A 14381-nucleotide genomic window follows, 5' to 3' on the forward strand; every position below is an offset into this window, starting at 1 on the left:
AGAAAGTGCAAAACGTGTGCAAATACCTACTCATCATGGTTTCTCTACTCTCTCTCTCGATTCTAATATTCCATTATAATTTGACAAAATTTCACAACGCAATAAGTCAATCGCGAGTGCACGGGTTTATGAGATTGGTAGGTCTGACTCTGGTTCTTGATTCAACATGAGTCCACGAATAGTAATTCTGACTGCGTCCGCGAATACTAACTCTCATTGTGATCCTTCTTCTAAACTTCCGTATGTCAAGATTGTATATATACTCTCTAACGATTACTTCATCTTTGTCAATCGATTCTATCTCCACAATCATTCCGAAAAGAAACCCATTAAAAGCCGGAGCCTCCTACACAATTTGTTTCGAAAAACTGCATGCAGCATCTGAATTCTAATTGTAAACTCCGAAATACGATGGTTCGATTTGCATTTCCCCTTTCTAGAAAGGATTTGTGGGGTTTACAGATGAAGAATCCATTCAGTCCCTCTTCCCCGGCAATAAATAATGGAGATGGTGATCAACCCGCACAGACAGGGCTACCACAAGTTGCTAATTTGTGGCGAGATATCCAGGGTGTCAACTCTTGGAAAGGATTGCTTGATCCCATGAATCCAATTCTGAAAGCTGAGATTCTCAGATACGGAGACTTTGCTCAGCTTTGCTATGACGCGTTTGATGACAGAGACTATTCTCAATATTATGGAACTTGTAAGCACAGTAAACGCTCTTTCTTTCAGAAAATGGGTTTCCCTCATTCCGGTTATCAAGTAACCAAATATATATACGCAAATGTTGGTGGGTTACGATCCTCTTTTGGCGAAAGGTCAATGGACGAAGGTGTTTGGATAGGCTTTATTGCCGTTTGCACGGATCCAAATGAGGTAGAGAGGCTGGGAAGACGAGACATAGTGGTTGCGTGGCGAGGAACGCGAACAGCGCAAGAATGGATGCAAAATTTCAAAGACATATTAGTTCCACTGCCGCCTACAGTAGCTCATGTGAATGTACAAAAAATTGCAGATCCAACTGTCCGAATAGAAAAGGGATTTCTGTCTTGTTATACTTCCGCGGATGAGGGTTCTAAAAAATGCAGTAGAAGCGCCAGGGATATTGTGGCGGGCGAGATCACACGGCTGCTGCAACAATACAAGGACGAGAGGCTGGGCGTAACATTGACAGGACACAGCTTAGGAGCTGCGCTTGCAACGTTAAGTGCATATGACGTTAAAGAAATAGTTAAGATGCAGGGCATACGTGCTCCTGTCACCGTGTTTGCCTTCGCCTCTCCCCGTGTAGGAAACTTAACGTTCGTCCAACGTATGGAGGAGATTGGCGTGAATGTTCTGAGGTTGGTAAACCAGCACGATGTTGTTCCTAACGTCCCTGGTCTTTTTATGAACGAGAACATGGGGTGGGTGAGCAAAGTACTCTGTTGGTTTCCCTGGACATATTTTCATGTGGGTATCCAGGTTTGCCTGCAGAACGATAACTCTCCCTTCTTGAAGCCCACTCATAATCTCTCTGACTTTCATAATTTAGAGGTTTATCTCCATTTACTGGATGGCTACGTTGGGGAAAACAAATCCTTCAAATCTTCAGGTCGGGATCCAGCTCTTGTCAATAAGAGCTGTGACTTATTGATCAATAGCCTCCATATTCCGTCCCGCTGGTGGCATGAAGGAAACAAAGGTCTAGTAAAAAGCGCAAAAGGTAAATAAAAATGGCCTGCTAGATCTCCTCGATCTCCCGATGCGGACTATGAACCGCACCAGATCTGACCAATTCGTATTTTGTGTGATGTGTATACTGAACTGTTTAATTGAATATTACGGTGCCATGCCAGTCAACTTTAATCAAATAACAACGAGCAGCTAATCGATGCATGGCAAATGGAAATCTGAAAAGGAAGATCCTTTATCTACAAAGGCGAGGTCTTCACTCGTTATCATTTAAAAATTAATACGTGATGTACATTTTTTATATTGATAGGGTAAAGCCGAAGTTGTTTTCGCTGGCATTGACGGGAGGAACAATTTAGCCAAATTTTGTATGGCGTATTTTAAAATTTATGCTGGTCCGCTTTGAAAGTTATGGAAATTTGGTTATATTTTGAAAAAAATTGATATGGATTTTTGTAAATTGAAATAAAAATTGTCAAACTTTATAATTTTAAGTGTTTTAATAATTTTCGATGATACTGAATCTATTTTCACTATAAAAAACAATGATTAAAACAGTCTTTATATGATTTTTTGAAATATTTTTATCCAAATTCTAACTACTTTCTGCAGTGAGGGCAATTCCTTCACCTCCGTAAAACAACTCCATTTTTTTATTGATAAAGTAAAACCTAAATTGTTTTCACAAATATTAACTAGACGAAAAATTTTGCTGAGGCCACCAATTCTCACCAAAATCAGGAAGTATTCCAATAGTATTTATGATCATGGAAATTGATTCAACATCGTTAACAACTCATTAGCACCCAAAATTCGAAAGCTTCACCGCGGTAACTGAATTTCCAAAACTTTAGCAAGACAACTTCCATTACTTTCACCCAAAACTGTTACCTCTTCGAATTACGCGTTTTCAATGCAATTGTCAAACTCTATAATACGTGTAATGATGGAATGCATATGAAATAACAATAGTAGGTTAAAGTGTCAAACAATGGAATGTAAATCATATAATAACTAGCATTTGCACCAGATGTTGCAAAGAAAACGCCCGTAAGGTATAAATTGAAGAACACAAATAAGATAGATCTATCTTAACTTTGAATTTATGAAACATCTAGAAAAAAAAAATTAAAAATATTTACAAGATCAAAAAAGGTTTCATCTCTCTACAAGATGAAAAAAAGATTTCGTCCCTCTTCGTATTTCATAGACCCAAAATTAAGATTAATCCAAACTAATCTATACATAAAGTTGATTTAAAATTAATAAAAATTAAATTAAAAAATTTCTTAATAAAATTATTATTATTTATTATTTATTTAAAATCAATAAAAAATTAAATTAAAAGATTTCTTAATAAATTTATTATTATTAATTAATAAATAAATATAAGAACTAACATTTTTATATATTTTTAATTAACTCGAAAGCTATTTAGAGGAAGCAGGATGTGATGGCATGATCTTAGCTGGGATAGTTGTCATCCTTCTTCTCTAACGATATTGTTCTTTTGGCAAGGTGCCCATCTGATCTTGATAGCAACACAGGCTTCTTAAGGATTTATGCTCTACATGATCTGAGCTGGGATAGTTGCCATCCTTCTTCTTTAACGATATTGTTCTTTTGGCAAGGTGCCCATCTGATCTTGATAAGAAACTCAGGCTTCTACCATGGGTATGACTGTTAACACTGACAAAACAAAAGTTATGATTATCAAATCTAAGAAGGACACTTACGCTAATTTTATGTATGACAATAATAACTTGGAGGAAGTGTATTCTGACAAGTACCTAGGAATTGATATTCATCACAAGCTCAACTGGAACCATAGCATTGAGAAAAGGATTAATGGGGGGTGGAAATCTTATTTTGGTCTTGAAAATAATTGTAAAACCGCAAACCTTGTAATGTGGGATAAAAAGAAGTTCCTCTTTGAAACTTTAGTTGCTCCTGTTATCTTATATGGCTGTGAGGTTTGAGGTTGCAGCATCTCTAGAGAATCATGGAGAAATATTGAGCAAATCCAGAAGCGTTTTATAACTTATAACCTGAAAATTAAAAGTAATACACCCTATCCTATTCTTCTTATAGAAGTAGGTATTTCCCCTATTGAGAGCCTAGTTATGATTAGGTTTCTGCTGTACAAGCACAAACTCAATAACATAGACGATCATAGACTTCCTAAGCTAGCTTTAAATTCCAACCAAAACCACCTAAGGCTCAATCGGGGGTGGCATAAAGACACAAGGGCCTGGTTAAACTATTGGGAGATCAACGAGAATGATGCATTGTAAAACATAAATAACATTAAAGATATTGTTACTTCTAAGTTCAAAGAAAAAATGTGGTGTGAGAAAGATTTAGTGGCTAAAAGAAAATTAAGTTATTATAAGAAGGTCATCAACCCCACCCTAGAAGTATCTCTCTATTTTAACTAGCTCAAAGAAGAAAATTAATATAGCAAAGATTAGAACGAATTCTCATGAGCTCCATAGTGAAACAGGTTGTTGGACAGTTCCTAAAACGCCATGGATGGAAAGGATCTACCATATATGTGAGAATAGGAACATCGAGGATGAAAACCACTTCCTTTTAGAGTGCCCCGCGTACAACCACATTAGATCTTAGTTTCACAATCTTTGTTACAATATTGACCTTCCTAACCTTTTACAATGTCAAAATTATAGTGAGCTCAGGAGGCTTCTCTCCAAGCTTTTTGAACATAGGAATAAAATCTTAAATCAAAATAAATAATTTGTTTCTTTAGGTCCAATAGACCAATTTTTGGTCTCAACGGACGTTCATCATCATCATTATCACTTTTAAATTTATTGTGAATATTTTTTTATTTAACTCTTATTTTAATTTAACACAACTATGTTTATTATCCTGAATGATCCTGTGGGTATTTCGAAACCCTTGGAGCCTATTCGCTGGTCCATGCTCAGGGACTGCAAAACGGAGAACATGTGATACTGTGCGTTTGTGATTTGAATGGCAGTTCTACAGGAAAATATGGGAAGTGTTCTGATGATGGATTTGAGCCCCTTAATATTTTTAACATAACAGACACTCCAGCTGGAAAATATGGGAAGTGTTTTGATGACAGATTTGATCCCCTCAATATTTTCAACAAAACAAACACTCCAGGTGCTAATCGGTGAGGAGCCATCTGCTTGGGTGGGGCCAGGATTCATTATGGAAGTGTTGTTCAAGAACCTCGCGGTCATAACAATTTTTAAAATTTGGGTCCTGCCTTTTGAAATGAGAGTGAACCCTCATACAATATCTATCGCATGTTAAACATTATATAAATAGATTCATTGATTAGGGATGGACCCTTCAAATAAGGAAATTAATAGCATAAGCCTAAGACTGAAAACGAGAATGGAATCAGGCATATAAAACTAGATTCATCCCTATGTAAAGCAATGCATTCTTTTTTAGATGTCAATGTACAAGACAATTGACCTCCATATGAAATATAAAATCTGTTGGATCCTCATCCTAGTCGGTCCATCTATCTACATTCTTGTGCTAATTATGGCGTTTTGCATGACATCCGACAACACAAAGCCATACTCTATGTGCTCTAAAAAGAAATCATGAACAATCTTGTCAAAACAAGTTTCTTGGCTTTGCATTGTCAAACAAAGCATCTCCAAAATTATCTCCGAGTTTGCAACACAAGCAAAACATGTAAGTGCCAAGAGGCTTATATGGGTTGTAATATGACCCCCTTACATATTGACAAAGAGGCTTGTAAGCCTCCTGAATAAAAGAATCAGGTTGATCACTGCTGCCATTGATTACTTTGCCCCACAAGGGTTCAACAGTGGACTCAAATGGTGCAAGGAGTATCCGAGGAACAATATCATTATTGGAAACCACATGACAAAAGTGGCCTCCCTAGTTCTAGCGGTCTATTTCTTCAACAAGATTTACATCTCCCCACCAAAGGGCAACCAAATGTGATACAGAAGGGAGAGTTTTGCCTCAACCTTTTTTCCAATACCCATAGGGTGGCCAAGGTTGCAACTGCGCCTCCTAAGGAATGACCCACAAAGACGATAGGTTTTAGTCTCTTTTGCTTCAAGTCGGTGTACATCTGCAACTGATTAATAATGGAATACATCAAAACACAATGTTACTTCTCCCTTTTTTGAACAAAAATCATCTCTGCTTAGTGAAGAGGTAAACCCTCTTTTTTTGAATCCAAGGTTACTTTATGTTGGATGGTTACCTTTGCTTGGAAATCTGTATCCTCCATAATATGTAGGAACAACTTAAGAGCTCCCGGATGGACGAGAGCTGGTTGATCACAATTACCATTGAGGCAAGCGAAGAAGACCCTGTTGTCGGTTTGTATGTTGCATTCTCTATATCCGCTTTCTGAGCCACTTGCAAGAAGTGACTCTTCCTAAGCCTTGGAGAGTATTCCGCATGAAAAAAGGAAAGTTGCAATCTCCTATCCAACAGTGAACCTGCAAAAACATTTCTGTAAATTAGGGCCATATGGGAATTCGAGAATGGACACCTCCCAATTCAGATTCACGCACATTAATATGCAAAATCTGCATTGTTTTGCAAGTCACGAGAGATGGACAATGGACAAGTGAGATCTAATTCCTTCTCAATTCAAATCTGTGTGCATTAAATATGTCAGTAGTGCACAGGTTTTTAGATTCAACAAAAATACAATAGTACCTTCATTACCTAAGATGAATATAAAATGCATCTATAATGAAAAATCATTGTATGAGATTGTACATAAGTGCACAACTTCTAAATAGAATAACTGTGTCCATCACTCTGAAATCATTTAGCTTGCCAGAAGCGGCAACTCAAAGACCAGGTAACTGTATCTGTCATTACTGGGTTGAATCAAACTCCAATTGCTAAATACAGACATAACCATTACTTACCATAGCCCTGTGCAAAATCAATGGTCGTCATCCCTTTTTCACTTCAGAAACAAACAAAATATATAAAGAGGTTACTACTGAAAAAAATCAATGTCATGGACACCCTCTAAGATATATATTGTTTTTTTCTCTTAAACTTCTCAGTCCAGTCCAAAGGGACCTTAATACTACAGTTCTTTCAAAGGCTTAAGAAAAAAAACTAGGTGAAGCAGTCTATGTTTAATAGACATTGATGTTATGACTCTCTGGGAGGTCTGCCCCTTACCTTAATAATACCCATAAAAATTCACACCAAAATAAGGTGAAAACTTAACCCAAACCATAATTGTTTGATTTGGTCTCAAGCATGATCCCATCAACCCTAAAAAACCTCTGTTTTAACTACTACAAAAATCCAAATTTTCTCCCCATCCCATGTTAAACTCGCTACAAAAGTTCAATCTTCATTTGTAAAGAACGCCCTACTCAAACTCGATTCTTCACCTACCAATCTATTAAAAATTAACACAAAATGATTTCAAGTATGACACAGGAAATACTTTAACAAAATGTAAAGAAAATAGGCATATCCTGCAAAAAAAAATTTGAATTTTCAAGGTTATCCATATGGCGGAGGGATGTCCGTCTCCATGCTCTGGTATTGTTGCTTGAATTGTTTCACAATGGTCACTGAAATTTCCTTACAGAGACAATGGTTGTTTCTGATCTTATATACGAAAGGGGAATGGAATCAGACATATAAAACTAGATTCATCCCTATGTAAAGCAATGCATTCTTTTTTACATGTCAATGTACAAAATAATTGACCTCCGTATGAAATAGAAAAGTTGTTGGATCCTCATCCTAGTCGGTCCATCAATCTACATTCCTGTGCCAATTATGGAGTTTTGCATGACATCCAGCAACATAGAGCCATACTCTATGTGCTCTAAAAAGAAATCCTGAACAATCTTGTCAGAACAAGTTTCTTGGCTTTGCATTATCAAATGAAGCATCTCCAAAATTGTCTCCCAGTTTGCAACACAAGCTTCACCATGGCTTGAGAAAAACATGTAAGTGCCAAGAGGCTTATATGGGATGTAATCTAACCCCCTTACATATTGATAAAGAGTCTTGTAAGCCTCCTGAATAAAAGAATCAGGTTGATCACCACTGCCATTGGTTACTTTGCCCCACAAGGGTTCAGAAGTGGACTCAAACGGTGCAAGGAGTATCCGAGGAACAATATCATTCTTGGAAACCACATGACAAAAGCGGCCTGCCCAGTTCTCACGTTCTATTGCTTCAACAAGATTTACATCTTCCCACCAAAGGGCAACCAAATGTGATACAAAAGGGAGAGATTTGCCTCAGCCTCTTTCCAATACCCATAGGGTGGCCAAGGTTGCAACTGCACCTCCTAAGGATTGACCCACAAAGACGATAGGTTTTAGTCTCTTTTGCTTCGAGTCGGTGTACATCAAAACACAATGTTACTTCTCCCTTTGTTGAACAAAAGTCATCTCTGCTTAGTGAAGAAGTAAACCCTCTTTTTCTGAATCCAAGGTTACTTTATGTTGGAAGGTTACATTTGCTTGGAAATCTATATTCTCCATAATATGTAGTAACAACTTCAGAGCTCCCTGATGGACGAGAGCAGGTTGATCACAATTACCCTTGAGGCAAGTGGAGAAGACCCTGTTGTCGGTTTATATGTTGCATTCTCCATATCCACTTTCTTCAACAATATACGCTTCTCTATTAAGAAATGAAGGGAAGGCAACATATGCAATGCCTTCATACTCATTCAGAGTAAAACTCTCTGAGCCACTTGCAAGAAGTGACTCTTCATGAAACAAGGAAAGTTGCAATCTCCTGTCCAGCAGTGAACCTGCAAAATTTTTTTTGTAAATTAGGGCCATATGGGCATTTGAGAATGGACACCTCCCAATTCAAATTCATGCGCATCAATATGCAAATCTGCATTATTTTTCAAGTCAGGAGAGATGGAAAATGGACAAGTGAGATCTGATTCCTTCTCAATTCAGATTTATGTGCATTAAATATGTCAGTAGTGCACAGGTTTGTAGATTCAACAAAAATACAACAATACCTTCATTACCTAATATGAAGATAAAATTCATTTATAATGAAAAATCATTGGATGATACTGTACATAAGTACACAACTTCTAAATAGAATCACTGTGTCCATCACTCTGAAATCAATTAGCTTGCTAGAAGTGGCAACTCAAATACCAGGTAACTGTATCTGCCATTAGTGGGCAAAATGAAACTCTAATTACTAAATACAAACTAAACCATTACTTACCATAGCCCTGTACAAAATCAATGGTCGTCATCCCTTTTTCACTTCAGACACAAACAAAATAGATACATAGGTTACTACTGAAAAAAATCAATGTCATGGACCCCCTCTAAGATATATAATGTTTTTTCTCTTAAACTGCTTAGTCCAGTCCAAAGGGGCCTTAATTCTACAATTCTTTCAAAGGCTTAATAAAAAAAATAGGTGAAGCAGTCTATGTTTAATAGACATTGATGTTATGACTCTTTGGGAGGTCTGCCCCTTACCTTAATAATACCCATAAAAATTCACACCAAAAGAAGGTGAAAACTTAACCCAAACCATAATTGTTTGATTTGGTCTCAAGCATGATCCCATCAACCCTCAGAAAGCTCTGTTTTAACCACTACAGAAATCCAAATTTTCTCCCCATCCCATCTTAAACTCGCTATAAAAGTCCAATCTTCATTTGTAAAGAACGCCCTACTCAAACTCGATTCTTCACCTACCAATCTATTAGAAATTAACACAAAATGATATCAACTATGACACCGAAAATCCTTTACCAAAATGTAAAGAAAATAGGCATATCCTGCAAAAAAAAAAAAAAATTCAAGGTTATCCTTACAGTGGAGGGATGTTCGTCTCCATGCTCTTGTATTGCTGCTTGAATTGTTTCACAATGGTGACTGAAATTTCCTTACAGAGACAATGGTTGTTTCTGATCTTATATAGGAAAGGGGAATATAATGGATAAGCAAAGGGAAGAAAATTTCAAGACTTTGCTTCATTTGTGAAGACATTGAATGTGTATAAATATTACGAAACCCACAGAAGCCCTCTCGCATTTGTTCAACTTCTTCTTTGTTGCGCTGCATGAAGACTGCAAGAGTCCTAGGATTACAGCTGTGAGCGTGAGAATAAACATTCCCTGCAAATCGAATTAAAATAAAAACACAGGGAATATTTTTCCTAATCTTGTCGATTAAGGAAAAACATTGTTGCATTTAATTGAAGGCCGAAATATGGAGGAAGTATTAACATGATGGTGCGGTGTATGATGAATTCAAGATACCACGCAGTAATCGGTTTTGTCGACTAGTCCCCCAACCATTTCCGCAACGGATTTGTAACCATTTTGATCAAATGGCTGAAATTTCTGTAATCGTCTAACATATAATCCTATGGCGTATAACGATGACAGGTGGGCAGAGAGGGGAGTTGATTTCATAGGGAAACGCCTTACGGCGTAATTATTGTTTTATGGTTGATAAATTCTTTAAACTAGTAAACATAAAAATAAGTCTTCAATATAAAATTATTTTATTTAGTAAAAGTATTTATGTAATTTATATAATAACTATAATATAATAAAAAAAATATAATAACAATAATTTAAATAACTATGTAATATTAATAACCTATCTATTCTAATCACATAACTTAATTTATAACTTAAATATATAATTTAGTAATTATATAATAATTTTCTTAACTTAATTTATAACTTAAATATATAATTTAATAATTATATAAATTAATAGTTACCAATGAAGACTTGAGTGTTACAAGGGGAAGAAATAAAAATACTTTTAACTTTTCCAAAGTTATAATAATTATAATAAATATCAAGTAGTAATACTCAATTTATTACAATTTTTGGTTACGTAAATTATTAAAAAAAATTAAAATATGCAATTCTTAAAAATAATTATAATAAGTATTTAATTTTAAACCTTTAATACAACAAAAGTATTTAGATAATAATAACCATTTAAATAATAACTATAATATTAATAACCTACTTTAATAATATATAGCTCAAGTTATAATTTTAATATTTAATATAATAATAATAATAATATTAATAATCTATTTTAATAATATAACTCAAGCTCTCCCCCGTGATCTGCAGCTTCTCTCACGGTCTATTTTTCTTCGCGATCTGCAGCTTCTCCCGGGTCTGTTGTTCCTCGCGATCTGCAACTTCTCCCGGGATCTCATCTCGTTGCTCTTGCTGCTGGCGTTGGTCATCTTTTGGTACAAACATCTACCCCAGATCTTCAACTGGTCGGCGCTAGCCTAGTTGGGTATGCTCACAACCCTAGTGCTCCTGCTCATAGGGATATAAGGAGATCATCTTCCACTCACTTGCAGTGGGGTCTGCGATCGTTGTCCTCGACGCAGCGTTGCATGGCTTGGACGACCTGCTTTAGAATGGAAAACAGGTTATTGGGAAGTTGTGGATATCTTTTTATTGATCTTCTGCCTTATTTCTCTGCGGTTGGGTTCTAGACCTAATCTTCTGTGGCTAGATCTAAATCTAATCTTCTGGCTTATTTCTTTGTGGCTGGGTCACAGCTCCCACGCTTTGTTTTGGCACTCTCCGTTATCTCACGCTGTGGGGTTATCAAAGAAAACAACCAATTTCATAGACGAACCACCCGTTCAAGCTTCTGCTGCTAGATCTAGATCTAATCTTCTGCCTTATTTCTCTGCGAATAGGTTCTATAACTAATCTTCTGTAGCTAGATCTAGATCTAATCTTCTGCCTTATTTCTCTGCAGATAGATTCTATATCTAATCTTCTGCAGCTAGATCTAGATCTAATCTTCTGCCTTATTTCTCTGCGGTTGGGTCCAGCTCCCACGCTGTGTTTCAACACTCTCCGCTATCTCACGTTGTGCGGTTATCAAAGGTAACAACCAGTTTCATAGACGAACCACTTGTTCAATCTTCTACGGCTAGATCTAGATCTAATCTTCTGCCTTATTTATTTGCGGCTGGGTTCTATCTAATCTTTTGCGATTAGAACTAGATCTAATCTTCTGCCTTATTTTTCTGCGGCTGGGTTCTAGATCTAATAATATTCTATTCAATCTTCTATGACTAGATCTAGATCTAATCTTCTGTCTTATTTCTCTGCGGTTGGGTTCTACGGGCAAGTAAAACATGGCTCCCAACTTCGTGAAAATAGTTGCTAGCTCAATTCCGTCCACTTCTGGAGGGCAAGCTCCTGCCCATATCGTCAGTGAAGCCCCAACTCCTACTGTCAAGGTGGTCCAGCCCTCACTTGATGAGGCTTTGAAGCTTTCAGAAAGTTCCCTAATCTACCGGTTCAATGGTTTTTGGCCACAGCTGAAAGCTCTCCACAATTGGATCTCAGAGGTATGGAAGCCTGTCATTTCTAATGAAATTAATATCTACCCCTGTGCTAGGGGTTTCTTTATAGTAGATTTTGAAAATCCTGAAAGAAAACAATGTATTCTAGATTTCGGCCCTTGGTTTTGGGAAAACTCAGGCCTATTCATGAAGCCATGGAACCCATCGTTCGATCCCTCAACAACAGTCATAACCTTAGCACCAGTTTGGGTGAGATTACCAAACCTACCCTTGCATCTCTGGAATCTCTCCTTGCTAAAAGCCATTGGAAATGCAATTGGGAAATTTTACTACAGGTGCTTAGAAACAGAGGAATATGCTAGAACCACCTATTCACGCATCTGTGTGGAAATGGAATTCAGCACCTGATTCCCAGCTGAAATAAACCTAACAAGTAAAGACTATGTGTGGAACCAGAAACTCGATTATGAAAGTGTCTCTTCCGATGTCGACCCTGCTTTGAGACAGGCCATCTAGCCAAAAATTTCCCAAAAGCCTCCCAGAAAAATTCTCGAGAAAAAACCACCTCAGATCTACATGGTGGGAAGGAGCACAAAAGGAACACTACACTGTCATCAAAGAAGAATACTCTAGAGAAAACTCTGAATCATAAGAAATCGGGCAAGAAAGAAACAACTCTCAAGACAAGCAGGGAGAAAGCCCTGCCCAACAACAAAAAAGTGAACTCGACAACCCCTCAAGCATCAATAGTTATGAGGATTCGAATACCACACAAAATAAATCTTCATTTAACAGCAAAGTAGATCTCCTAGACCAAACTTCTTCTCCGACTATCTTCAAAAGGACGAACACAATAGATTGTGAAGCTAAGACACCAATGCCTCAAGAACCTGAAGAGATGAATTAGATGCAAGATAAAGGAAGCTAGAAGACCGTAGAGAAAAAAGGAAAGCTACAACACCAATATTGCCAAGAAAGACGAGTAGCCAAACAATTAAAGAAGACAATCATCATCATCATACTCATCATCATCATCATAATCTAATAATTATTAATAATTATAGAAAATAGTTATCATTGAAAATTTAAGAGGCACAGATGTAGCAGATTTTTTTTTTTAATTTTAACAGGGATTATAATGATTATAAAGTATAAAGTAATATGTAGAAATTTGGTAATAGAATTGCAACTGCTCAAGAAATTTTAATCTAAATCAAGAGACACAATTCTATTCTACTGATCTACAAAATTCAATTCACAATTTAGAACGACAATCTCAGACATGCAATAAGAAATAACACTCATGCATAGTACTTTTTCTAGGTGAACCCAAGTGGGAAAAACCCCTCAAGTCTCTTTGCATTAATTGGATAAATAAAGATGTATTACAACTGCTAGCTCAGTTCGACCTCAAACTGTAAGTGAATAACCTATCTCTTTGCTCAATGAGAAGCTTTGATCCAGACTTAGTCAATTTATGCCTCTTCCTGAGCCCCTATTTCCTTCCGCAATTCCTAGAGAATGAGCCCCTATGTTTTACGAATTTTCCTTCAATTTATTGCACAATTCCCAAGGATTGATCATCCGACTACACACAACACTTGTACACTCAAACTAATATACAACTGCTTGTTATACTACCTTGGAATCTCCACCACAGCAGGAAACTCAAATTTTCTACATGCACTAGTTATTTTAGCTTGATTGATCATTTAATTGGATGATCACTAAGTTAGATGGTTGTCCCACTCCACAACTGACCTTCCATTAGTTCCTTTAATTATTAGAACTAGTTTAACTGAACACAACTGGATATAATTTAACTGGATTACTAAAATTTAGCAATCACACATGCTTAACTGAACTCCAAGCCCTCTAACTCAAATTTACTGAGCTAACTGAGTGAAAAGAGCCATGTCACACAAGTTAACCACATCCAAGTTGTCTGTTGATGTGGAATTTCAAATTTTCCCAATTTGACAAAGGCAAAGTCAAATTGAGACCTTCTTGTTGCACTTCTCAACACTCCCTCTCAGGAAGAAAGGGATTATCAACCACCCATATCTTGCACCTATGGAACTCGAACTTCCCTCTTGACAAAGCCTTTGCTAAGATTTGAACAACTTGTTCCTATGTCGAAATGCATTGTAGCAACATTATCCGCCTCTGCACACAGTCCCGTAAATGATGATACTAGATATCTATATGCTTGGATCGATCGTGAAATACCATATTATCAAAGAGCTTAATGCATCTTTGATTGTCACAATAGATCACAATTAGATCGATCATCTTACCAAACAATCCCAGATGTATCTTTCTCACCCATATCGCCTCACATGCTACTTGACTTACAGTCATGTATTTTT

General features: G+C 36.8%; 1 pseudogene; it reads left to right on the forward strand.

Annotated features, from left to right (window-relative positions):
- Window positions 1-411: 411 nt before the first annotated feature.
- Window positions 412-1776, forward strand: LOC149179816 (phospholipase A1-Igamma3, chloroplastic pseudogene; annotated as a pseudogene).
- Window positions 1777-14381: the final 12605 nt, after the last annotated feature.

The sequence above is a fragment of the Pinus tabuliformis genome, chromosome 3_2 (genome assembly GCF_031772625.1).
Source record: "Pinus tabuliformis cultivar Carrire ecotype Pingquan chromosome 3_2, CPIR1, whole genome shotgun sequence".
NCBI lineage: Eukaryota > Viridiplantae > Streptophyta > Pinopsida > Pinales > Pinaceae > Pinus > Pinus tabuliformis.